The sequence below is a fragment of the Lotus japonicus genome, chromosome 3, assembly GCF_012489685.1.
Source record: "Lotus japonicus ecotype B-129 chromosome 3, LjGifu_v1.2".
Classification (NCBI taxonomy): Eukaryota; Viridiplantae; Streptophyta; class Magnoliopsida; order Fabales; family Fabaceae; genus Lotus; species Lotus japonicus.
In genome coordinates, this window is record NC_080043.1 from 14,279,727 (window position 1) to 14,305,882 (window position 26,156).

The 26,156-nt window shown below is 38.5% G+C and overlaps 2 long non-coding RNA genes across 10 annotated transcripts; one reads left to right on the top strand and one right to left on the bottom strand.

Moving 5' to 3' along the window:
• Window positions 1-686: 686 nt before the first annotated feature.
• On the top strand, window positions 687-5,449 carry LOC130749502 (uncharacterized). 9 transcript variants are annotated; one of them, XR_009022940.1, is made up of 7 exons: window positions 687-871; window positions 984-1,156; window positions 1,533-1,574; window positions 2,007-2,067; window positions 2,273-2,338; window positions 3,123-3,268; window positions 3,389-4,246. It is a non-coding gene; the product is annotated as an uncharacterized LOC130749502 (long non-coding RNA). The 9 variants fall into 9 exon arrangements; XR_009022948.1 differs by having other exon boundaries at window positions 3,237-3,268; XR_009022943.1 differs by adding an exon at window positions 5,021-5,449 and having other exon boundaries at window positions 2,273-4,160.
• Window positions 5,450-5,608: 159 nt separating this feature from the next.
• Window positions 5,609-8,294, bottom strand: LOC130748622 (uncharacterized). The gene is made up of 6 exons (XR_009022749.1): window positions 8,155-8,294; window positions 7,929-8,060; window positions 7,594-7,662; window positions 7,031-7,454; window positions 6,343-6,462; window positions 5,609-5,951 (listed from the first exon to the last, which is right to left on the bottom strand). It is a non-coding gene; the product is annotated as an uncharacterized LOC130748622 (long non-coding RNA).
• Between the last annotated feature and the right edge of the window lie 17,862 nt (window positions 8,295-26,156).

The following is a 26,156-nucleotide window of genomic DNA, read 5'->3' on the forward strand; positions in this document are numbered from 1 at the left end:
TTCATCTAAATTCCATTATTTTATTTATATTCTTAAAACATCACAAAACAATTGATGTTCATCACTAAGATATTGATTAATTAAGTGATGAAAAATACTTTCATAGCTTACAAATTAAACTTTGAAAGAGTTTCAAATTTAACATTTATATCACATTAAAATCATTTGCTTAATGTTTAAGGGTCTTTAAACTGGTAAGTATATATTATGAGAGTGTAAAACCTTCCCACACCCTATTTCTATATAGTTTGGGATTGATCGGGATATTGAACACTATTAGTTTAAATATCTTAGAAAGGTATAAATTGTCGGCACCCAAAAACTTGTAACAACTATTTTGGGTAGCCAAAGAGACAGGCTACTCGTAGCCTAGAAACTAACTGTTGTAGGACTAGCCGAGGACAGGAGATTAGTCATTGGTGTAACATGCTAAAGCAGCTAGATAAAAGCTAGGTTGTATTTGGGCACTACAACATTTTGGGCCTACGGCAACGCCATTCGTTCCTACGCCATGTAAACAGTTGCCGTAGAGAGTTTTTGAAAACGGTTTTGTTTTACGTTGTTTCTGGGGATGAAAAATTCAAGGAAAACGGTTTTTTAATGTTTAATTTAGACACAGGTGCAGAACCGTAGCATAAAAGACTTTTTTCAATAGAAACTTAATTCACCGTTCTAAGATAAAAACAAAAAGAACTTGGGTTTAGGCTCACCGTTGAAGATTTCCCCTTCCTCGAGCGACTCGCGTCTCAGAGTTCACGACTGCACCTGGCCGAATCACGATTCACGCGACTCACCGCCGTGCATCGGCTGTCCACCGCCGCGTCTGAGCGACGGCGACACCATGTCTTACCGTCCCCTCACCCTGGTTCTGGTTCTCTTTCTCACTCATCTCTCTGTCGCTAGGGTTTTTCTTTTTCTTAGATTTTGAATCTCTGATTCCACTCAACCTCGCCTCACGCAATCGATTATGAAACATGAATCAGACGATTCAAGCACCGATCCCGATCTCGCTTGCTCTGAGCAATTGCTATTCTCGTGCTGCAACGATGAATCGGAATTTTGCTCCAGCCAGGAAACTTCGTTCTCTGACCTTCACTTCGAGATTTTCTGCGAATGCTCATGGATTACACTTCACCATGTTCATCGATTTTGGAAGGTAATGCTTCAAGCCTTCAACGTTTTCATTGTGCTTCTGGTTCACGACTTTGACGGATAAATTGCATGTTGAAAACTTAGCTTTGTTCTCTTATTAGATGCTAAATATGCTAGGACTCTTATAAGTGAAATTCCAATTAAAAGTTCGTATAAGAAAGAATTAGATCTTAGGTTTGAATTTATCAATTCTTGAACATAGATTATAGAAGATATGAACATAGTCTTTATGTTATTTGAAGTTTTGAACAAGTGTATTTGTGCTGTATAGAAACTTCAATGCTTATGCAGCTAGCCGCACATAGACTTTCGGTTTATGTTTTCATTGTGCTTTTCTCACTCTTTATGTGTTGTTTATATGCTCGTGTTTACCTTCTTAGGTAATGTGAGGGTAGAGAACTGTTGGATCAAATATTGGCCTAGTAAGTATTGCTTGATATTGGAAGTGATTGTTATTTTTCTTGGTCTAAATCTAGTCTCCTTGGTACCTTTGATTCATGTCATTACAAAAAAAAGAAATAATTCAATTTCTCAGTCGCATGCTTTGCTTCAATTTCGAAAAATTTTATTCATGAGAAATATGACTTTCTATTTTTTCATGATTTTAATTTCAGCTTGGTTTAAGAATCATTCGACTGTGCTGCATGCTTTATTCTTTGTTTATAGAGCCCTGAGTGATTGTTAAAACTATATAAGTTGGGGTGCCAATTCCAAAAATCAGTGGCTTTTTATTTTAATGCTCTCACTTATTTCCTTTTTCCTTTTCCATGTGAAATTACTTGAAACTTGTACTCCAAAACTGGACTACTTAAAGAAATAAATATATAACATGTTTTAAACTTGGGGTTTTTCAGGATGTGGGAACCACCTGAATCTAATGGGATGCTTTCAAAAACGCTAGCATGAACAAGAGCTGTGAGTAGTCTCAGGAAATCTGTTTCCATTTGGCTACATTTTCTTTCTATTGAAGTTTTTTCCTCCTTCGATCAGTAGTTAATAATTTTGCATAATATGTGTTAAATTTTTACCCTCCTTGCCCTGCTTATTTTATTATTTACTTTCATCTTTTCCTGCTATACATTGGTGGTTACTAATGATGCATGCTATCTCTCTCTTTAAGGTAAACAGAATCATGGAACTCCCGCAAGATAGTAAGGCAGTAGCCAAGCACACAGATAGTCCCAATGTAAGGATGGGTTTTCTATACTTCATTTTCCATGTTAAACTATAGATATGGCTCAAGAGCGTTTATGTTTATAGCTAAGGGCTATGTACTATTATTATCACCAGCTCGCTCTTTTGGCATTGTGCATGAATGTAGTTCCCTTCTTAATTATCATCGATGCATTATCTGTTTTTGTATTTCTGCACTACTACTACTACTGCAGCTAAGTACTTTCTGCTCACCATGACTTTTTTGTTATGTGGGTGTAGTGTTTCAAAGCAGTGTTTAACAGCTTTAGTGTATGTTGATTTAGGATTGTAAGAATGTTGTCAAGATCATTTTGAGGGTAAACATTTTCTTTTTCATTTTGAGGTTGTAGTGTGGTCTTGATTATGCTTATTGCTTATGGTCTATTATGCTTTGGTTGGGTCTACAATTGCATATTAGTTATGAAGTCAGTGAGATATTACCTTATGCAACAGATTCAATGTGTAGACATCATATCCAAATGAAGCACTCCCAGGTCTTTTCTTATTTAGTTTTGAATGCATGTAATGGTGTGTATGAGCTTGGAAAGCATGTATATATTTTTAGAAGGATAAAGCATGCATTGGAAATAGGTAATGGTTAACTAAACTGATCTGCGTACATATGATGGAATTTAATGAATAAGAATGATCTTCTATTGCATTCAGCTTGCATCACATGACACTTCTTAGTAATTCCTTACTGCATTGTTTTCCTCCCACTATATCGTGTTTCTTTCCTGGTAGGTAATGGTTAACTAAATCTTCTCAACATGCAGAACATGGTAGCATTCTTCTATTGTGTATAGGAGGGGAGACATATAACATATTTGGTTCCATTGATAAAGATCAATGTTGTATAAGACTTCTGATTGCATTTTTGCTCATTGCAGCGGCTTTTCTTGGTGATCAGAGACAATATGATGTGACTCTAATCACTCATTTTCTTTTTTCAATTTTTTCTCTTCTCTTTTAATCTCTCTTCAAGTGTACTGTTTGTGTTTATTTGGGTTTGGAGAATGTGATTTGATGTGTGTTTGTGCAGATTGTGGGATGGAGAATATCCTGAAGCCAGGTGACATTATAAAGGGTCGTGACTGCGGTTTTTTACTAGAAGCGCACTCGTTGCAATAAGTTTCACTCTACTATTCAATTCGTTAGCGCACTCGTCGCAGTAAGTTTCACTTTACTATTCAATTCATTCACATGTTTTAGAACTTCGCTGTTTATTAAGTGGAAGCTGGAAAAAAGGTAAGATCACATTCACATCCTACTTATTACAAGCTAGCTTCTCTCCCCTACCACTAGAAATGTCAACATCAAATGCTTAAGTGTATGACCTAGTACAAGCATAAAACATAGATAAACATAGTGTTATTTTGACACTCACAATGGCTTGCTTATTATTAAGTGGAAGGTTCATGTTTGACGGGGTAAGTGTGTAATAAAATTTGCTCCAGGTTACTTGCCTGCAGTTTATAGCATCAAAAACAAAGCAGGTCTCGTCATAGCCGATGAGATTCAGTCAGGGTTTGGTCGTCTTGGTAGTCACTTTTTGGGTTTTGAGGTACATGGAATTGTCCTGGATATTGCAACAGTAGCAAAGATAGCATTTTATCTAAGCTGCATATGTGATTATTTAATAAATGCTACTTAGCTAGGTTGACTATGCATGAACTAGAAATAATTGCATTTGTAATGCAATTGAAGGTTACTTCACCCATTCAATGGGAAACAACAGTGAAGACTCTTCTCAACAAGGGGCACAAGAAAGGCTATGAACTGGGACCTAGAAAGTTATACAATACATTTGTTAGGTACTTTATGTAAATTTTGGATTCTCAATGTTTCTTATTTGGTAAATTTATTTCATCTAAATCATGAGTTTAGATTTTAGCTTTCATAGCTCTTGTTTCACTCTGGTCTGAACCAGATACATATGTTTGGTTCAATCTGAAAGTTTTAAAAAAAATTAATGAGTTGAAACTTTTAAGACAAGTTGCATACATAATCATTTTGATATGAAATGATTTATCTTATATTTATACATATATTTATACCTTTCTATTTAGCTATGATTTATCTTATATTTGATTGCTGCAAATGTGGTTAACATATATTATAGGTGAAATGTAGTATTTTAAATATCTCAGGGTCCTCTAAAGTTCGATTGTGTTGTTTGGACTTAGTATATGAAATGGCAACGGTTAGAAAACTGTTCTCTTTGACCTACAAATAAAAACGTTCTCAAATACCTTTGACAACGTTTTAGCATATGTTCTCCTTATGATCGTGGGGAACGCTTGTCCTGTGACATCACAAGAAACGAGTGAAAATGCGTTGCCATAGGTTTACCAGAAAAACGTTCTCTATAGCTTCTTATTGAGAACGGTTTTCTGTTATTGTTGCCGATGACTCAGTAAAGCGTTGTAGAAAGAATAGGCAACGCCTCAGACAACCACACTTGCAGAAACGTATCAGAAACCAAAGGGAACGGTTTTTTGATATTAGGCCACGGTTTCTGGGCGTTGCTGTAGACCCAAAATGTTGTAGTGGGGCAAGGTTCGTGGACAAATTCAGAGACTTGGGCAAAAAGGAAGAAGATATTTTTGGATTTTTGAATTAATAATTTTTTTTTACGTTCAAAATAACCATGAGTTCAATTTTGCAATAATAGGGAATGTGGTTTCACACTACTGAACTAGCCGAAGTGAGGAAGAACGACTTAACAAAAGTTTCCAGGCTGACTACGAGAGATAGAGCTCTAGCACAACACAACGATTTATCAGCAATTGTAAGAAGTAGAACGCGGGTTACTGGGTAAGTGTTTGTGAACTGTTGTAGTTAGTCTATTTACTCCCTATAAACAGGCACTACAACATTTTTCGCCTTCCACTGCGGATGGAAAACCGCGGCGCAATGTGAAAAAACCGTGGCTAAAAGCTTATACCACGGTTCTGCCACGGTTTTCTTGTCGCGGGTTATGTGGCCGTGGCCAAGTTCAAGTGCCACGGTTTGGCCAAGTTGGCAATAGCTTTTAGCCACGGTTGTTATAGAAGCTTAAAACCACAGTTTGTTTTATGCCACGGTTTTAGCCACTGTTTTGCACCTATGCCACATTTTCAGAACCATATGTTTTGTTTCCATAACTATTTTAGTAACCTAATTTATAAAAATATTATAACAATAATAAATGTACACATCAATTAAAATATTATAACAATAATAAATGTACACATCAATTAAAATAATTACAATCAACTATTTTTCATAAGTTGATTCATTCAAAAGAAGCCCTTGGCAAATGAATCACATGAAACAAAGACCAAATCTTAATTAACAAGAATATTGTATTTAGAACACAAAGAGCAAAAAATAAAACTACTACAAAAAAAAGGCAATGCCTAATCCTGTTCAACATAAACAACAACAAAATAAAATCTGAAGATGTCATCCTAAGTTTCAAACAACCTTTCAAAATAAGAAAATAAAATCAATTCCAAAAGCAATCAATATTCTTCTTCTTCACCTTCTCCTTCTCCATCTCCATCTCCATCTTCATATTCATCTCTATCTTGTTCTTCATGAAAATCACCATTCTCCCCATTCTGCTAATATGAAACACAGTGCACACAAATTAGTGAAATAAACAATCCAAATAATCATCATTTCATATTCGTCAAGAAAATAGCATCCAACCAATGGAGAAAAACAACAAATTGTTGCATGTAAACAAACCTCTTCAAAACCACTATTCTTTTTTTGGAGATTCAAAAGATATATAAAAAGGAGTAAGAGACACCAGCCCATGATAGTACAAAAAAAAAGAAAAAATAAAAGCATAAAGGCAAAACAGAGTTGAACCAAACAGCAACCTGTAACACTAATCAACACAGACCTGGTCTACTAAAGAGAGCCACAAGGTAGCTAAGCATATAGAGCAAAACAGCAGGGTCGCAACATGGTACAATCAAGTAAAGCATAATAAGATGTGGAGACCTGATTCATATCAATTGTTCGCAAGCCTTCTCCACGTGTGAAAATAATAGCATGGTTCTGATTCTCAGGTTTACCCTCACCCAATATAGCTGGCCCAGGAAGCTTTATTTTATATATGACCTGATTAAGAAAATCAAACAGAGTATGAGCCACCACATTGTAGATGAGTGATAAATGAAATATTAGGAAGGGGGAAAAAGGTGGGCTTAAGCAGCAGTTCACGTCGTTAAGTCTATTTAATTTAATGGAAATAATATAACTTATCATTAACCAATGATCCGAAAAGCTCAAGTTGTTGAGTGAAGACTCATGAATAGTTTTATATTATAATTCTAACACATCCCCTCTCGCAAATCCCTCCAGCCTTTAGGATGGAAAATGCACACGCCCACCTAACTTGGGCTTAAACATTATATTAGAAGAATGGGAGTAGCAACAATGGAACTCTAGACTACATGGTAGATGCTATGATACCATCTCATGAGTCATGAACCAACTATCCTAAAAGCTTACGCAGTTGAGTGAAAATATGTGAATGGTTTAGTAGTACAAATATATGTGTATACACACACAGACAAGGTTTGCTAGCCCTAGTCAAACCCTAAACCCTTGGTCTATCGAACAAATTACTAGCAGCAAAAAGAAAGAAAGAATTATTTACATCCTTCATTTATCAAAATCCACATACTTGGTCCAAATACTCTGTAGGCTCTGTCTCTGAAGGACTACTGGATTTTGGCACAGCTTTCACCAAGCAAGAGTAATAAACCTTGTTGATTTTTTTCGGCCTCTCTTTGCTAGGTTCCTCTACCTCATCAATATAGGCAACTCGAAGTGAAGGATATTTGCCAAGTAATAAGGTACAAACTAATTAGTAGGTAGCAAACATAAAGGCATGTACTATTAATCTTGGACAATAACCTTGTCATAAGCCTCAGTATGTCTTGGGCACGAGCAGCCCCAGATCGCTTGTCAATCCCATGCATATTGCTGGCATGACACCACATATGAGAATTTCATATCAGCTACTGCTTGACATTGTGACCACAATGACCTTTCACCCCTTGAGTTATCGTCTGAATTTTCTATGGCTTTGTAGCATTCCATCAAATCTGCACATTCATATCATTTAATTCAGAAAAACTCAACGAAAAAGTTTCAAGCAACAAGTTTGATCGATTATTAAATTCAGAATCAAAAGAGAAACAACAAAAAAATTATATTTAATCATCCCAAAGAAGGAACAGTCACCTTCATCTTTGGCCATATCAAGAAAAGCCTGGAGCTACAAAGCTTTTCTATAGTGCATCATTCCTCTTACTGCATCAGTACCAATACTTCAATCAATCAGTGATAAGTAATACACAGCTGACTTTTTGAGGATAGAACACAATTATACAAGAACTTAAGCACTCGAGTTTGCACATAAATAAGTGTTTGTGTTCATTAAGATATGAAGATATATATATATATATATATATATATATATATATATATATATATATATATATATATATATATATATATATATTACACACATAATATAGACACACACATATAGAGAGAGAGAGAGGAAGGGATGGAACCAGTTCGGGTCAAAGTTTGGTCGCGGTATGATGCCCACTGACGAAGTTCTTCTTTTAACTCATCAGATTCATTCCCTTTAAGTTCCTCCTCACTCAAACAATTCACTCGCTGAAGAAAGTTGTTCCATTCATCTGATAACCAAAAAGTACCAAGGCATGCATTGGTACCCACCACTTGAACTTTGACATTTATTCAACAAAGTGATTGATGGGAAAGGATAAACACCTGGAAAGATCTTCTGCAAGTAGAAGAGTATTGAAACACCATCTTCATTGGGTGATTCCAGCTCGCGCAAGGAAAATAGAACCTCTTCTGTGTAGTATGGTGTTAAAACCGTACAAAATCCATAGAGAAAAAATAAAAATATAGATACTGTTCCGGTATAGAACCTTAACGTGGGCTAAACAAACTGAGAGCAAACGAAGTAAGTGAAAAACTAAGAAAATTGCGTAAAATGATAGGATCTCTGCCGCTTGGGCGGTCCTCTTTTATTTATAGCTTGAGTTTTGATCCGGTTGGATCATGGGTCACCCGGCCCATTTGATACATAATTTGGTCAGCCCAATTACTAAGTACATTGATCCGCCCATACCAGACCACAAGCCCTCAAGACACTAAGACTTAGTATAAGGCGAATGTGTCTTTAATAAGCCCTCAACCATTAAAGCCCTCATGATGTAATTAAAATGGGCGTATGAATCATAACATATGTTCATTTGAATAAAAGTAAATAACAATAACCACGTCAGACCAGCTCTTTCCTCTTCTCCTTTTCTTGCGTGTTGAACCTAACCTGTCAAATCTCTAAGCCTATTACCTGCTACGCCCTTACTGTGGCAAAAATCATCATTGCTTTTCCTGCTACAATTACATCAACAGATATCCACAAATATTTTGGAACTTGAGCCGCAGCATTACCGCGTCTTTAAATCCCACTGACATAATTACCATCATGAAAAATAAATACAATTAAAAGTACACAAAATAAATTCAAACACAAAAGGTTGTGCCGTTCCAATGACTCCTGAAGCGTCATGACTGCCGGACTAAAATGTCCTTTCCACTTGACTTTTACAATGAATCACGTCCGTTTAATTCAAATCCTTGATCGACGTGTCCTTTTAATATGAACATCAAACCTGACTCTTGAGTATCCATATGTAAGCACGCGTCCACTCATCTAGTAATTAATTTACCTCTTCATCTCACCCTTTCACCCCTCCTTCCTTCTCTATATAAAGCCCCCTATTTTATTCCTCTCATCACTTACCTGCAATTCCTTACTACCCATATTCTTTTCAAAGAAAACAAAAACCCACACTCTGCTTCTTCTCTGCCAAACCCGTTTTCCTACTTCCTGCATTCATCATCAACCATCCCAGCAGTCTTCAAAGTTCCAAACTTTCTCTCAGGTAACAATCTTCTTCTTTTTCTTCTTTATTTCATACTTTCACATGAACTTGCGCATAAAAGTTCCTACCTTTAACACCCATGACTCTTTCTCTACCCAGAAAACACTGCATAAATCTTGCATTGTAAACTAAAAACTTATACTCTATTCCATCCTCATCTTACTTCTAAACCTTTCACTTTCAGGACACTTTGAAAATGGTTTCTAAATGCACCCGTAAAGAGGCTTCTACTCCTAATGTTCCACCTACCGCCGATTCCCTATGGGTGGCCAGTAAAATAAAAAAACAATTTTCTAAAAACTGTACTCCAAAAGCTATTATAGATTTAGTCACTAAATACAACTTTAGGAAAGATAGCCTAGATGCACATTTGGACATAATTCCCTGCGCCCCTGATGAGCCGTGCTGTTTTGGGGGGCTAGATAATCAAGGGCGAAACTTCACCTATCTCTTTGAAAACTTATTCTCCGATTTGAAGTATACTCAGCCTTTTTCTGATTTCACTTGTTCCGTTTTAACCCTTCTGAATGTAGCTCCTACCCAACTTCATGGCAACGCTTGGGCGTATCTAAAAGCCTTTGAAATTTTATGCCCAACTCTAAAAATCGAACCCACCAGTAATAAGTTTTTCTACTTCTTTGAAACATGTGGGCGAAACGTTAGAGGTGAATATGTTTCGCTTGCTACTGCTAGGGGTCTAGGGCTATTCACTTTATTCAAAAGCCACTATAAACATTTCAAAGGAAAGTTTTTCAAACTCCGTGAATCAGAACCCTGTAAAGATATTTTTTACTTTGATGACGGGAGCCCCCGATTTCCGTTCTACTGGACGAACCAATATGAAGGCATCATCAAAATTCCCGAGGATTCCTTGACTCAAGAAGAATTAGTAGATTGCCAACTTTTATCTGGCTTAGGATTGAACCTTGCAGATTTTATGGCCGCCCTTTCTAAGAATGAAGTGGGTAAATACATTGGTAAAGCATCTCATTATGCATTTTACCTTCCCCCTCTATATAAAAATCTTCCTATATTCTAACACCACTATATTATTGCAGGGAAAATGGCTCGCCTTACTGAAGAAGACCTCCTCCGCTTTCTCCGCGAACAACAAGCTGCTCGTGAAAAAAGGAATCCCTCAAAGTCTGTCGCCGACCAAGACACCAGCCATTCTGGCACTGAAGCTGGTCGCCCTGCTAAGAAAAAGAAAAAGAATGAATGTAACACCCCGATTTCGGTGGCGTCACTTTAGTAACCAAAAGTAAACTTAATGCGGAAAAACGTAAATATTTTTTTTTTTGATAATAACTAAGACAAGACTGAATTAAATAAAGCCCAAATGCGAAAGGCAACAAAAGTAATATACAATATATATAGCATCCCCCGCTGTAAATAGCGACCTCGTCACGAGTAACCTCCAATGACGGAAAATAGAAAAGTGTAACGCCCGTAGGCAAAATGTACAATCCCAAAATGTTAGGTCAAGTGTCAGCAACACAAGCCCTCAAAAATAAGAATAAGTCAGAGCTAGGACACTAACACCCAACCTTAATAGACTCTAATCACCCATCCCCCATACTTCCATCATCGACTCCCATCTGGTCATGCATGAAGTCCGGGTCCACGTCGAAGGCTCAATAGTAGTCATTTCGCTCCGGGTCTTCCCCGAACGACGAGGAATCACGGAAGAATCCACCAACGACATCTGACAAAAAGGGGATACATAGCCCCCCAAACACAGGTAGCACGTGCAAGGGTCAACTTACGGAATATAGGATAGAGAATACAAGACACCAGATAAAGTATAAGGGGTATATATATATGTTGTCTATATACATATAAGTTCTGCATTGTCTACCCTAAGGTTTAAACATAGCATGTTATCAACACTCTAGTACAATTCCATCATCAAAGCACATAACGATATCTATCAACATCTACTCGTCAAAACACATAACGATGTTTATCAACATCAACTCGTCAAAACACATAACGATACAATTAGAGTGCATGATATGTCAATGCAACGTCACTCTCGACGGTTCCAGAAAGAATAGGCTGGGCACGTTTGAGTCGGTCCTAACACTGGCATTGTGTCGACCATAACCCCCGAGTGTCACTTACAACCTTGACATAGCCGGATCAGTCCTAACCCTGCGGGTCGACTTTTCCCTCCGCTATGCCCGACAATCAACATGTCGATCCTAACCTCACGGTCGATCATATCCCCCGTCGATGTCCGAATTACCCGAAGGTATAAACTGTACCCGAAGGTATAAACTGTACCCGAAGGCATAAACTGTACCCGAAGGCATAAACGGTACCCGAAGGCATAAACTGTACCCGAAGGCATAAACTGTACCCGAAGGCATAAACTGTACCCGAAGGCATAAACTGTACCCGAAGGTATAAACTGTACCCGAAGGTATAAACTGTATCTCATGATGATCTCCAAATCATCCGACTCATCGCTATCCGATGGTCAACACTGCTCAACGAGCAAAGAGCATCAACATGCTCGGAAACTACCCGTTTCCCGGCTTATCTCTCAGATAGCCCAACAACACAACTGCTCCCAGAGCACAAGAGTATCAACATACTCAAAACCTCTCAATATCTCAACACTTGGATCCGACGACACTTCTCGTTTTCCCAAAACTAAGATTCGACTCCTAAGCTTCCTTCGAGATTATTATCATTACTTAAAGATTTAAAGGTTGTTTAAGGTCTTATGAGTTTTCTTCACAAAATAATTTCCTTTTAATCTTATCGCGAATCTTATAAGTTCCCGGGATCTCCAAATCCCAAATGACTCCAGAGAATGTCTCGATCCATGAAAAACCATAACAAGGCCCGAATCTCATTCGTCCTATCGAACTTTCTCAAAACTCTCAAAATAAAATCGGCATGACCTGCCCGCTATTCTCACTCCTCAGAATCACAGATATGAGTACAAGACATAGTTTAAATCATCACCGTCATCAAACATGTCATATAACAATACATCTCAGACTAAACACGTAGCACTTAGCATATAAATCATGCACCACACATCCTAGATTACCCACATAGCACATAGCATGTAAGTCAATCTCAAAAACATAGTAGTAGATGCATCATCTACATTGTCAGCCGAAGCCTCAGAAAACATTTTCCCAATCATACACAAACAAGTGCATAAACAGTAAATCAAGTCGAATGCGTCGACACCTAAAGCATTAGCTAGTAAGGTAAGTTGCCCTTACCTCTAGTTATTCCAGCGTTCTCCTCAAACGTTCCTTCACAATGAGCTCCTTGATCTTCAGGAAATTCTTCAAAAGAACCTTTAAAGTAAAACCACAGAATTCTATCAAAATCTATCGGAAACTAAGCTATCAATGCTCACTAAGGTTACACGAAGTAGTTCATACTCCGAGGTACGATAATCTAGCGCGAAAGGACAAGTTTTCGGAAAAGGAATTTTCCCCCTCCTCCCCTATAGGGCTCGGCCACTTTTCACAATTGTGGGGGCTCGATTTTTCTTCGATCAAACTTGGTTCCTATGCTTTCATTAGCCGTAACTAAGGGTATTCTGAACTCGGAAAAATTATCGGATCAAAAACTGTCGCAGGGGTATTTTGGTCATGATTTTTAACTTAGAAATTTCAAAACTGAAATCCTAAAAACCAAATTTTGCAGGGACGTTACTAACGACGTTTATGACAACTAATCCTACTAACACTAAGCTAAGGCGATAGTTTTTAGCCTAAAGGTTGAAGCTTTACCTCAAAAACTCCAAAAATGGGTATTTAAGGCTAAAATTGATTCCGGCGACATAACGGAAAATCTAATCCGGCAGAAGTGATCTTGGGCACATATAGAAGAGGTTTAGAATCAGAAATGAAAGATTCAGGATAGTTTTGCAAAAACCCATAAACTATCAGCTCAGAAAAGTCTACAGAAAAGCTATGGAAAAAGCGATCAGAGGTAAGGATTAGCGACTATACCTCGAAACCTTGAAGCAGCAACTAACGGATCAACGATCAAGCAAGTAATGAAGAAAATTCTTCTTCCTTCTTCCTTGGATGAACTCGCGGCCTTGAGGAGAGAAAATGGAGGAGTTTTGTGTTTTTTTCTCACTTGTTTGCTATATATAGAAGATGGAGATTCGCGGGAAAATGAAAGTTTCGCGAATCTGATTTTTCCGGCGTCATTCTCCGTGAATTCTAAGATAGGTTTTGGCAAAAGAATTCCAAAACTAAAATGAGGTCTCCTTATATTTTTGGCAACTAAAGCATAGTCGGTATGAAACTATTTTACCCGATAAGTTGCTTTTTGCATCGAATGTCGGAACGGAAAACTTCCTTCTGAAGAAAGATTGAAATCATCAAGAGAAATGGGTGTACGCGAGTGGAATATTCATTTGAAGCTCTGAATAGAAAAAGTCTTCATTGTCAAGAATTTCTAGGGTTTTGAAATACCAGGGTTTCGGTTTCGGCAAACTTCCGATGATTGGAATCGGACGTTCGTAGATCCTAGAGTTTCGCCTCGAAACGATTGTGATATATGGAAAAAGAGAAGTTCTAACATTTCTCTGAAGATTCTTGGAATTAACTTCCATCGTGCCTATAAATGAAAATTAGCTATATATTAGGGTTTCTGACCTAGGTTTAAGCGTATAACGATCGTGCTATAACTTTTATCGACTTCGATACGATCCTTTGACTTTTCCTGAACTTTCTCCTTCATAAATTTATTTCATTTGGTAAACTCTTGTTCAGGTTTCCTTTCACGATACATCAAGCCTAATCGTAAATGGAAATCTCTTCCACTTATTCTAAGCTTAAAAACTTGGGTCTTACAATGAAGAGCCTACTTCTCAGAAGAACAAAGCTTCGAACCAGACTTCCTTGGAACAATTCATGAACAGAAATGATTCGCCAGGGGCATATAAAGGTTGTTCATCAAGCGCTCAGCCTATTTGCTGGAAAAACTTGTTGAAGGAGTTTGAAGAATTGACTTCCACTGAAGTAACTTCACTTTGGGATTCAAAGATAGATTTCAACTCTTTAGTGGAAACAAACTTGGTATTTGAGGCTGATCGTGAGAAGATGAGGAAGATGGGATTAAAAAAGGCCTGTCAAGCTATGATGACCAAAGGTTTAGAGATTGCTGCAGTCGCCAAGATGATTGACTTAGAATCTAACGGATTCGATGGCCTCGCCAATGCCAAACTTGTTGAAGAAAAAGAAAAAGAAATTGGGAAACTGAAAGCAACGTTGAAGTTGTTAGATAAATCCAACAAAGCCAATGAGAAAAAAGCTGCTGATTTGGCTTTAGAAATTGAAAATGCGAAGAAGACTGCTGAAGATTACAAAGCTTCTGTTCAGACACTAACTGAGGAAAACGACAAGGTGAAAGCTGACCTCGCCCAAATTACTACTGTTCACAACCAAACTTTGGACGAGAATTCTAAAATGAAAACAGAAATTGCTGATTTGCAATGTTCTGTTTTGGATCAATTTGAGGCTGGCTTCGCCAAAGCACTAAGTCAAATCTCCTTTCTCAATCCTGACCTGGCGATCAACTTGGAGGGTTCAAACCCTTATGCTCGTATCGTGGATGGAAAACTGATCAACCCGGATAACGCGGATGGGAAAGGAGAAGAGGAAGAAGAAGAAGAAGAAGAAGAAGAAGAAGAAGACAAGAATGAAGAAGAGAATGTCAACACCAAAGAAGGAGAAGGAGAAAACCACCAGCTGCAAAACTTGTACCTTTTCCTTTGAGCAAATTATGTAAAAGACCTCCGGTCTCTTTAATTTTCGTCCCTTTATTTTCTTTGATTTCATGTACCGATCTTTTCCCTTATCGTAATGAATTTCCTTTCATCATTACATGAGTGCCTCACATTCTAATTATTTCGCCTAAAAATCCAAACATATTATAACTGTTTCGCCAAAAACCTAAAACTTTCATGACTTCAGTAATAACATTATCCCTTGTTCACCCAAACAATTATCACTAGAACTAATTCCATGACTAAGCATAACTTTACTTAATCATCCAAGTTATCATATAACTTCGAAACTTAAGCATAACTTTACTTAGATAAACATAACTTAACATAAATGTCATTTACTAACCTTTTCATCAAAATCGATCCGCCTTCGTCATTAGTCAAGCACATTGCCTTCACATTTTACCGTATATAGTAAAATACTCTTGAGTGAATCTCTTTAAATGTTGTAAAGTTTAAACTTAATCAACTATTTTGGAATCATAAGGCCTTTGTGTACATAACTTAGTCAAATTTTTCATTTTTGACATAGTTATTCACGGAAATCAAAGTCAAAATATTTGATTTCATTAGTATGCTCGCGTGGAGACTTGTGCTTAGTTTGGACAAGATTAAATCTAATTTAAGGCTGTGCTTATGAATTCATGGTCGAATGCTCTTGTTTTAAGAGACTTACTCTTTTCTCAATTGTCTGACGTCGCTCAATTGATAGACCTTAGTTGATAAGTTTCCGCTATGGGTAAAAGAAATAAGTAAAATGATACGCCGCTGATCATTTTAAAAAGGTTATGCCTCGTTAAAAACTCTCCCGCCTGGGGTAGAGAAAAGAGTGCATACCTGTTATTCATTAATAATTGATGCCTCGTTAAAAACTCTCCCGCCTGGGGTAGAGAAAAGAGTGCATCAAATTTAGTCTTACACAACAAACATAGTCTTAAACGGTACAACCCACAAACGTAAGCTTCAACACACACAAACTGAAACAACGAAACATAGTCTTAGACAAACATAAACTGAACCAAACTGTACAACACAAAACGAACTGGACGACCACCATGCACTTCAACTGTAATAGTAACGGAGATGCTGTGCGTTCCAGGCCCTTGGAACCCTTCGCCCAGATAATTCCTCCAAATGATACGCCCCTTGACCAAGCTCTCGCAGAATCCTGTAAGGTCCTTCCCAATTAGGTGATAACTTCGAATCATCATGCCCCTTTGCCTTTCTACGCAGCACCAAATCACCAACTTTCATTTGCCTCGGAACCACTCTAGAATTGTATCGCCTTTCCGACCTCTGTTTTACCATTGCTTGCCTCATGCGAACTTCTGCTTGCGTTTCCTCTGCTAAATTGAGATCAACCAATCTATTCATGTCGTTCTGCTCTTCATTATAAGTCGCCACCCTGAAAGTTACATCTTGCAATTCTGCTGGGATCATAGAATCTACCCCGTAAGTCAACTTAAAAGGTGATTCGCCAGTAGTTGATTGAGGAGTAGTATTGTACGCCCAAATGACTGTGACCAACTCTTCAGCCCACAATCCTTTAGCTTCGCCTAGGCGCTTCCTAATTCCATTGATAATGACTTTATTCGCTGATTCTACTTGACCATTTGTCTGAGGGTGCTCAACTGAGGCGAAGCGCATTTCAATTCCCATTTCTGCACAAAAATTCTTCACGCTCCTGCTAGTGAACTGTGTTCCATTTTCTGAGACGATAGTTGCTGGAACGCCAAACCTGCAAACCAATTTTCTCCAATAAAACTTTCTGACTTTTCTGCTGTTATTTTCGCCATTGATTCCGCCTCAATCCACTTAGTGAAGTAGTCTACCGCAACCAAAATAAATCTGATCTGAGAACCTGCTGGAGTGAACGGTCCCAGAATATCCACTCCCCACATTGCAAATGGCCACGATGAACTCATTGAACTAAGAGTTTCAGGTGGCGCCCTATGTAAATATGCATAAATTTGACATTTATCACACTTTTTCACATATTCCATACAGTCCCCTCGTAAAGTTGGTCAATAGAACCCTGCTCTGAGCACTTTCGCCGCCAAAGATCTGCCCCCCACATGACTTGCACACACACCTTCATGAACTTCAAACATGATTCTTTCCGCCTCATCTTTAGAGACACATCTCAATAAAGGCACTCCAATCCCTCTTCTGTACAATTGATCGCCCAGCAATGTGTAACGACTTGCTTCGCGAACTTGATCCTTAGTAAACGTCAGCACATCAGAGCCTTCTGCCTCCAAACACTTTTTGATACGCCCCATCCAATCTGAATCTGCTAAAGTCAACACCATCATTGTCTCATCCTCTTCGATACTTTGGCTGTTTAAAACCTCCTGAATGACTGACTTATTGTTTCCCGGCTTCTTGGTGCTTGCTAACTTTGACAGAATATCCGCCCTTGTATTTTCCTCCCTCGGAACATAATTGACCTGCATTGTGCCTATCTGCTTTATCAATCCTTGAGCTTTCAGTAAATACTTAGCCAGCTGTGCGTCCCTCGCCTGATATTCACCCTGAATTTGCCTGGAAACTATTTGAGAATCTGTTTTAATCATTATGCTCTTGACCCCCATCTCGATCGCCAACTTCAAACCTGCAATTATAGCTTCGTACTCTGCCTGATTGTTACTTGCTTTGAAGTCAAACTTGAGTGACTGCTCAACTGTTACGCCTCCTGGTCCTTCTAGGATTATTCCGGCTCCACTTTCCTTAACATTGGATGAACCATCTACAGACAAACTCCATTCGCCAACTTCCATAAATTGCTCACTGGAAGACATTTCATTGACAAAATCCACCAATACCTGTGCTCTAACCAAACATTTCCTTTCAAAAGTGATTTCAAATTCTGACAATTCAACAGCCTAGGAGACCATTCTTCCAGCCAGATCAGGCTTTTGCAAAACTTGGCGAAGTGGCAAGTCAGTCTTTACCACAATTGGAAAGCCTTGAAAATAAGGTCTTAATTTCCTGGCGGATATGATCAAAGCTAATGCAGCCTTTTTAATCTTTTGGTATCTAGCCTCAGCTCCTTGAAGAGCATGACTCACAAACTATATGATCCTCAAATCATCCTTATTTTCTTGCAGCAAAACTGAACTAACTGCATTATCAGATATGGAAATAAACATTGACAATGAAATACCTGGAATTGGTTTGGCTAAAATTGGTGGGCTGGACAAGTGATCCTTCAAACTTTTGAACGCCCTTTCACATTCTTCAGTCCACTGAAAAGTTTTGTTCTTCCTTAAGCATTGAAAGAATGGTGCTGATTTTTCCCCAGAACACGGAAGAAACCTGGACAAAGCTGCTATCCGTCCTGTTAATTTTTGCACATCTTTAACTGAGGTTGGACTCTTCATATCAAGTATCGCCTTACACTTATCAGGATTCGCCTCAATTCCTCTCTTTGTGATCATGAAGCCCAAAAATTTTCCACTTTGAATTCCAAACGAACATTTTTCTGGGTTAAGTCTCATGTTATGCTTTCTTAACTCGCCAAACGCCTCTTCGAGATCAGAACAGTGAGCCATCATTTCCTCTGACTTGACCACCATGTCATCTACATAAATCTCCATGTTCCGCCCCACCTGCTTGTCAAACACCTTATCCATCAGCCTTTGGTATGTTGCTCCCGCATTCTTCAGCCCAAACGGCATAGTCTGATAGCAGTAGTTCGCCTGATTTGTCATAAAAGCTGTCTTCTCTTCGTCTGGCTGATACATTCTTATCTGATGATATCCTGAATATGCATCCATGAGGCTAAGCATTCCGAATCCAGACGCCCTATCCACAAGCTTATCAATATTCGGCAAAGGGTAAGAATCCTTAGGACAATGCTTGTTCAAATCTGTATAATCTGTGCATATTCGCCACTTTCCATTAGCCTTCTTCACCATTACTACATTCGCCAACCATGTCGGATACTTAACCTCCCTAATGAATCCAGCTTCCAGTAACTTGTTGGTTTCCACCTTCACCGCCTCTGACTTTTCCTCGCCCATCTTTCTTTTGAATTGAACAATAGGTTTCACCCCGGGATTTAAAGCCAATTTGTGACAGATAAATTCCGGATTGATTCCCGGTAGATCCTTTGCACTCCATGCAAATAAATCCATATTCTCAGACAACAACTTTACCAACCTGTTCTCTTGACTTGTAGTTAAATTGACACCAACTTTCAAATTTCGCTCACCAATTTGGATCGCCTTAGTTTTCTCCTCTGATGTCATCTTGTGCTCAATGAATCCATCACGAGGATCCAAACTAATGTCTGCCTGATCTACATTCACCTCATATACTCGATGCCCCTCTTTCACTGCTTTCTTTCCCATATGCCCATACTGCTTGAAACTTTCTGAATAACACTTTCTGGCAACCATTTGGTCCGCCTTTAAAACTCCAACTCCTCCTTTGCTCAACGAATACTTAGCTGTTAAATGTCGTGTAGAAATGATCGCCCCCAATCTGTTTAGGGATGACCTCCCAATGAGTACATTATACGGCGAAGTACATTTTACTACCAGAAACTTAATAGCAAATGTCTCCGCATTTTTCCCTTCTCCAAAGACAGTCTTCAACTCCACATACCCTCAAACAAATACTTTTTCTCCAGAAAAACCCACCAAGGAACCATCATAAGGCAACAAGTCAGATTCATTTAGCCCCAACTTTTCAAAAGCATCACCATAAATCAAATCCGCCGAGCTTCCTTGATCCAGTAGTACCCTCTCAATTTCGTAATCAGCAATTCTCAGCATTACAACAATTGGATCGTCTTCATGAGGTTGGACTCCCTCAAAATCTCGCACAGTAAAAGTTATATCGGGTTGATTGGTTGCTCAACTTCCCCAATCGTTAGAATAAACAACATTAATGGAATGGACGTACCTCTTACGAGCTGAGTTAGTCATTCCTCCACCGCGAAATCCACCAAAAATGGAATGAATCCGCCCCTTCGCTTTCCCTTCTGATTGTCTGTTTTGTCCTTCACTCTCAATCTCTTTTCCATCTTCGGTTCGCCTTGTTGAAATTCCTGCTTCATCTGAATTGCTTCGCCCTTCAAGCTGTTTCATACACCCAGCCTTTACCAATTTATCGATCTCCTTCTTCAAAGTAAAACAATCATCAGTATTATGTCCCGAGATCCTATGATATTCGCACCACTTCTTCTTATCCACATAACCCGTTGACGGCTTTGGCTGCCGCGGGAAACGGATAACGTTCGCCTCCAAACACGTGTGTAAAGCTTCAGTCAGATTAACCGCCAACGGCACTGCACGATCATTTTGATTCCGGGTCCACGTCATTGAATGTCCTGGCCCACGCATTCCATACGGCTGAGCACGATTTTTGAAATTAGAACGGTTATCAAATCGACCGTCATAACGGTTGCGATTGTTATACCCTGCGTTGCCACGTTCGGTCCATCCCTTCGAATATTGATCTGCAACCGCTCCCTTCTTCGCATCAAACTGCTGCTTCTGCCCCGTAACCGCTGCATTCGGGCGGTTGTTCTTGATCTGATCGCTCTGCTCCTCCCTGATGTATCCTTGTACCCTTTCGCGTAAATGCGTCATTGTCTCCACAGGTTTTCTACTCAAGTTACTGTTCAAATCACCCGGCTTCAAGCCCAATTCAAAAGCTGCAATGCAAATTTCCGGCATTTTATCCTCCAAATGAACAGATAATTGATTAAAACGCCCCATGTAAGACTGCAAAGTCTCATTTGGTCCTTGACGAACATTGAATAATGTCGCCGGAGTTACTTTTTGTGCACGACTGGTAGAAAACTGAGACAAGAATTTTGTAGATAATTCCGTAAAATTGACAATTGACCTTGACGGTAGAGTTGTAAACCAAATCATCGCCGACTTCTTAAAAGTTGATGGTAACATTTTACACTTCAACGCATCTGATGCGCCTACAATGACCATTTTCGTGTTGAAATACACTAAATGGTCCTTTGGATCTGAGTCGCCATAGTAAGAATCAAGCTTTAACGTCTTCAAATTGTCTGGGACGGCGATGCTCGTTATTTCTTCTGTGAAAGGTTGAAAGTCCACCACCGTCTCAGCCATTCTTCGATCGCCCTCTCGTAAACCCTGAGTCTGATTGAGATCAGTAAGTTGATTTTGTAACTGTTGATTATGTTGACGAAGTTCATTGAGATCGTCCATGATCCGCTGAAGAGCATCGGGAGGAACATCATTTTGTTGAACATGATTCCTCTCTTCGTTCGCCCCGGATCGAGTCACCATCGTGGTGAAAAACGAAGCCTAGTAAAGTATCCTTCGGCCCCACGGTGGGCGCCAATGTTCCGGTATAGAACCTTAACATGGGCTAAACAAACTGAGAGCAAACGAAGTAAGTGAAAAACTAAGAAAATTGCGTAAAATGATAGGATCCCTGCCGCTTGGGCGGTCATCTTTTATTTATAGCTTGAGTTTTGATCCGGTTGGATCATGGGTCACCCGGCCCATTTGATACATAATTTGGTCAGCCCAATTACTAAGTACATTGATCCGCCCATACCAGACCAGATACACATGCACCTAAATTGATAATTGATTTAAAAAAAAGGGATAGGAATTCTAAGTAAAGAAAATTACTACAGCTTTCAAGCAGATAATATTTCATTTTTATTACAATCTTGTGTATCACCAAAACACTTGTGCCACTGCAGGGTAGTGAAAAATCAACTCCAGGACCTCACAAAGAGAGCGACCTCTCAATTCCTATTCTCAAGACTGGAAAAGTAATCGCCCTCTCTCCTTGCTCCTTGCTCTCGGTCAGTGGTTGAAAAAGATGTGGAATTACATATACATACAAAAAGAGAAGATCAGTCGGCCACACAAGTATATTGGTCAAGGACCATTTTTTTTCAAACACAAGTTACTGACAAAATTGATCTAGTCCAAGATATCATGGATGAAAGCTTTTTCTTTCCTAAATAATCACTTTTGAGTAAAATTTCAACTTTTCACAAGAAAACAAGACAAAACAAGATTAAAAGGAAAAGAGAGGAACAAAGAAGAAACATAACAGAAACAGAGAAAGACAGGACCAAAGAGAACCGATAACTAACTACAGAGGGATAGCACCATCGCACAAGCCGTCGCCGGCGGAGAGAGGAGGGTCGCCGAGATGAGCAGTGCCAGCGGGAGGAGGAGGGTCACGATCGTTCAACCAAGAAGGAGAAAGTTAGGGTTTCAAAATCTTTGAATCAGTAGTACGTACTCAGGGTAGAGATTTGGAGGTTTGTATTTTTTTTATTAGTTTTAAGGTGTTTTTAATGAAAATCAATCATTTAGTTGTGCCAAAACTCTAAACACGCGCGGTATCCACAAAATTCTGGCGGAGGAAGGAATTTTTTAGTGTTAGGCCCGGTTTAATTAGTTAATTAAGATGAAAATTTTTATGCCACGGTTATATTTGTGGGATTAGGTTGTCGTGGTTGGAAAGCTGTAGCTATGAACTGTCCACAATTACGGAAGCGTGGTATAAAGCGTAAATCCCACGGTTTTCTTCAGTCGTGGTCATCATGCGTCTACAACTTTTAAACCGTGGCATATACTTTAATTAGGCCACAGTTTTTTCTCCGTTGAAGAAATTAGCGTGGCCTAAAGTGAAAAATGTTGTAGTGAGGAAATGACATTTTTAAACAACATAACTCAAACAATCAATAAAAATCTACAAATTTCTTGTTTTTTACCTTTGTCATTTACTTTCTTGTATTTAATTAGTTTTTTAGCACTTTACATTATTTCAAGCTTTCTTTATCGCTTTTTCAGTCTTTAATTTTAGCTTTATTTCCAATTATATATTATGCCTTTATTTATCCATTTTAGTCATTTCATTAGTTAGTTAGATCTACTCTGTCATTAATCTTTCAATAGTCATCACTAAAAGCTTTTCGATATGGCTTAGAAACTTGCATTGCGGAATATGGTATCTTTTTTTTCTTGAGTAATCACTTTATTAAGCAATCGTCACATTGGTTTTCCACCGGTGGACTTAAACAACTACATAGACTCATATTTATTTAAATCAACATAAAAAATATCTCAGTCAAATAATAATATCAATAATTGACATTTTACTTTTTGTGATATAGCCAGAAACAATAGAACGAAAGTAGTCCGCAACACCCTTTCCTTTCTAAAATTTCATATCTCGATCTTATTGTCACCAAAATAGACAAACCAGTAAAGCCACTCATGACACACTTTGCCTAATGTCCGTAGCCAAGATGACAATTGCGATATCACCCTCATTACTCACTTGATTGACCATTGATGTGAAATCACCAAGCACAAAATGCATGTGCTTCGTATTTTCCACTGTCCCCAGGAAACACCATTTATGGTAATCTTCTTTAGATCATTGACTCGACAATTATAATCTCACTCATTGATTGACCCATTTGTCTCTGCTAGCCACGCTCCACTAAACCACTTTGCTGACACTGCCAATGCTTTTACACGAGCTATTTGGGATCATATTGAGTTTGTGCACATTTATAGGCAAAGCAAATAATGCTGCCCATTTACTTTCTAAATTCTTCTTATGTCATGAGGATGAAATTTGACTCAATTGTATTCCGCCTTCCATTCACTCCTCTATTCTCTCGGATATTATTCTAAATATATTTTTAATAAAACTGTATTTTGGGGCCTGAGTTTAACCTTATCGCACAAGACAAACTAGGACCATAACTGGTTTTATTTGACAATCCACTACAAGAAAAATGTGTATTTAGGCAGATATAATCTGCGGCAGTTCTGCTAAAAGCCTTAAACCGCCACAATATGTTAATTCGAGGCGGTATTGACAACCGCGGCCGGTTATGTGCAAGAAAAATGTACACTTTTCTAACACTCTCTTAAACACTCTCATTGATTGATTAAAATTTAAGTGGGGTCACTAAAAATATGGAAACACGTGAATTTTAATTAATTAATGAGAACCATTGATTTGGATTGATATTCGATTGTATGTCTTATTCAGGAGTGGGTTAATTGAAGGTACGTTTTTTTCTTTTTCCAGTTTGGCTTCTCAGCACTTTTGATCCCTCAAGTTTCAGAAGTGTGTAAACGGGGTCCCTGCACTTTAAAATTAAATAGCATTTCGGTACCCTTACGTTAGACTCTGTCAACCCTATTGGTCCCTCACTTGTACCTTTTCCTTTGAGCAAATTATGTAAAAGACCTCCGGTCTCTTTAATTTTCGTCCCTTTATTTTCTTTGCTTTCATGTACCGAACTTTTCCCTTATCGTAATGAATTTCCTTTCATCATTACATGAGTGCCTCACATTCTAATTATTTCGCCTAAAAATCCAAACATATTATAACTGTTTCGCCAAAAACCTAAAACTTTCATGACTTCAGTAATAACATTATCCCTTGTTCACCCAAACAATTATCACTAGAACTAATTCCATGACTAAGCATAACTTTACTTAATCATCCAAGTTATCATATAACTTCGAAACTCAAGCATAACTTTACTTAGATAAACATAACTTAACATAAATGTCATTTACTAACCTTTTCATCAAAATCGATCCGCCTTCGTCATTAGTCAAGCACATTGCCTTCACATTTTACCGTATATAGTAAAATACTCTTGAGTGAATCTCTTTAAATGTTGTAAAGTTTAAACTTAATCAACTACTTTGGAATCATAAGGCCTTTGTGTACATAACTTAGTCAAATTTTTCATTTTTGACATAGTTATTCACGGAAATCAAAGTCAAAATATTTGATTTCATTAGTATGCTCGCGTGAAGACTAGTGCTTAGTTTGGACAAGCTTAAATCCAATTTAAGGCTGTGCTTATGAATTCGTGGTCGAATGCTCTTGTTTTAAGAGACTTACTCTTTTCTCAATTGTCTGACGTCGCCCAATTGATAGACCTTAGTTGATAAGTTTCCGCTATGGGTAAAAGAAATAAGTAAAATGATACGCCGCTGATCATTTTAAAAAGGTTATGCCTCGTTAAAAACTCTCCCGCCTGGGGTAGAGAAAAGAGTGCATACCTGTTATTCATTAATAATTGATGCCTCGTTAAAAACTCTCCCGCCTGGGGTAGAGAAAAGAGTGCATCAAATTTAGTCTTACACAACAAACATAGTCTTAAACGGTACAACCCACAAACGTAAGCTTCAACACACACAAACTGAAACAACGAAACATAGTCTTAGACAAACATAAACTGAACCAAACTGTACAACACAAAACGAACTGGACGACCACCATGCACTTCAACTGTAATAGTAACGGAGATGCTGTGCGTTCCAGGCCCTTGGAACCCTTCGCCCAGATAATTCCTCCAAATGATACGCCCCTTGACCAAGCTCTCGCAGAATCCTGTAAGGTCCTTCCCAATTAGGTGATAACTTCGAATCATTAGGCCCCTTTGCCTTTCTACGCAGCACCAAATCACCAACTTTCATTTGCCTCGGAACCACTCTGGAATTGTATCGCCTTTCCGACCTCTGTTTTACCATTGCTTGCCTCATGCGAACTTCTGCTTGCGTTTCCTCTGCTAAATTGAGATCAACCAATCTATTCATGTCGTTCTGCTCTTCATTATAAGTCGCCACCCTGAAAGTTACATCTTGCAATTCTGCTGGGATCATAGCATCTACCCCGTAAGTCAACTTAAAAGGTGATTCGCCAGTAGTTGATTGAGGAGTAGTATTGTACGCCCAAATGACCGTGACCAACTCTTCAGCCCACAATCCTTTAGCTTCGCCTAGGCGCTTCCTAATTCCATTGATAATGACTTTATTCGCTGATTCTACTTGACCATTTGTCTGAGGGTGCTCAACTGAGGCGAAGCGCATTTCAATTCCCATTTCTGCACAAAAATTCTTCACGCTCCTGCTAGTGAACTGTGTTCCATTGTCTGAGACGATAGTTGCTGGAACGCCAAACCTGCAAACCAATTTTCTCCAATAAAACTTTCTGACTTTTCTGCTGTTATTTTCGCCATTGATTCCGCCTCAATCCAC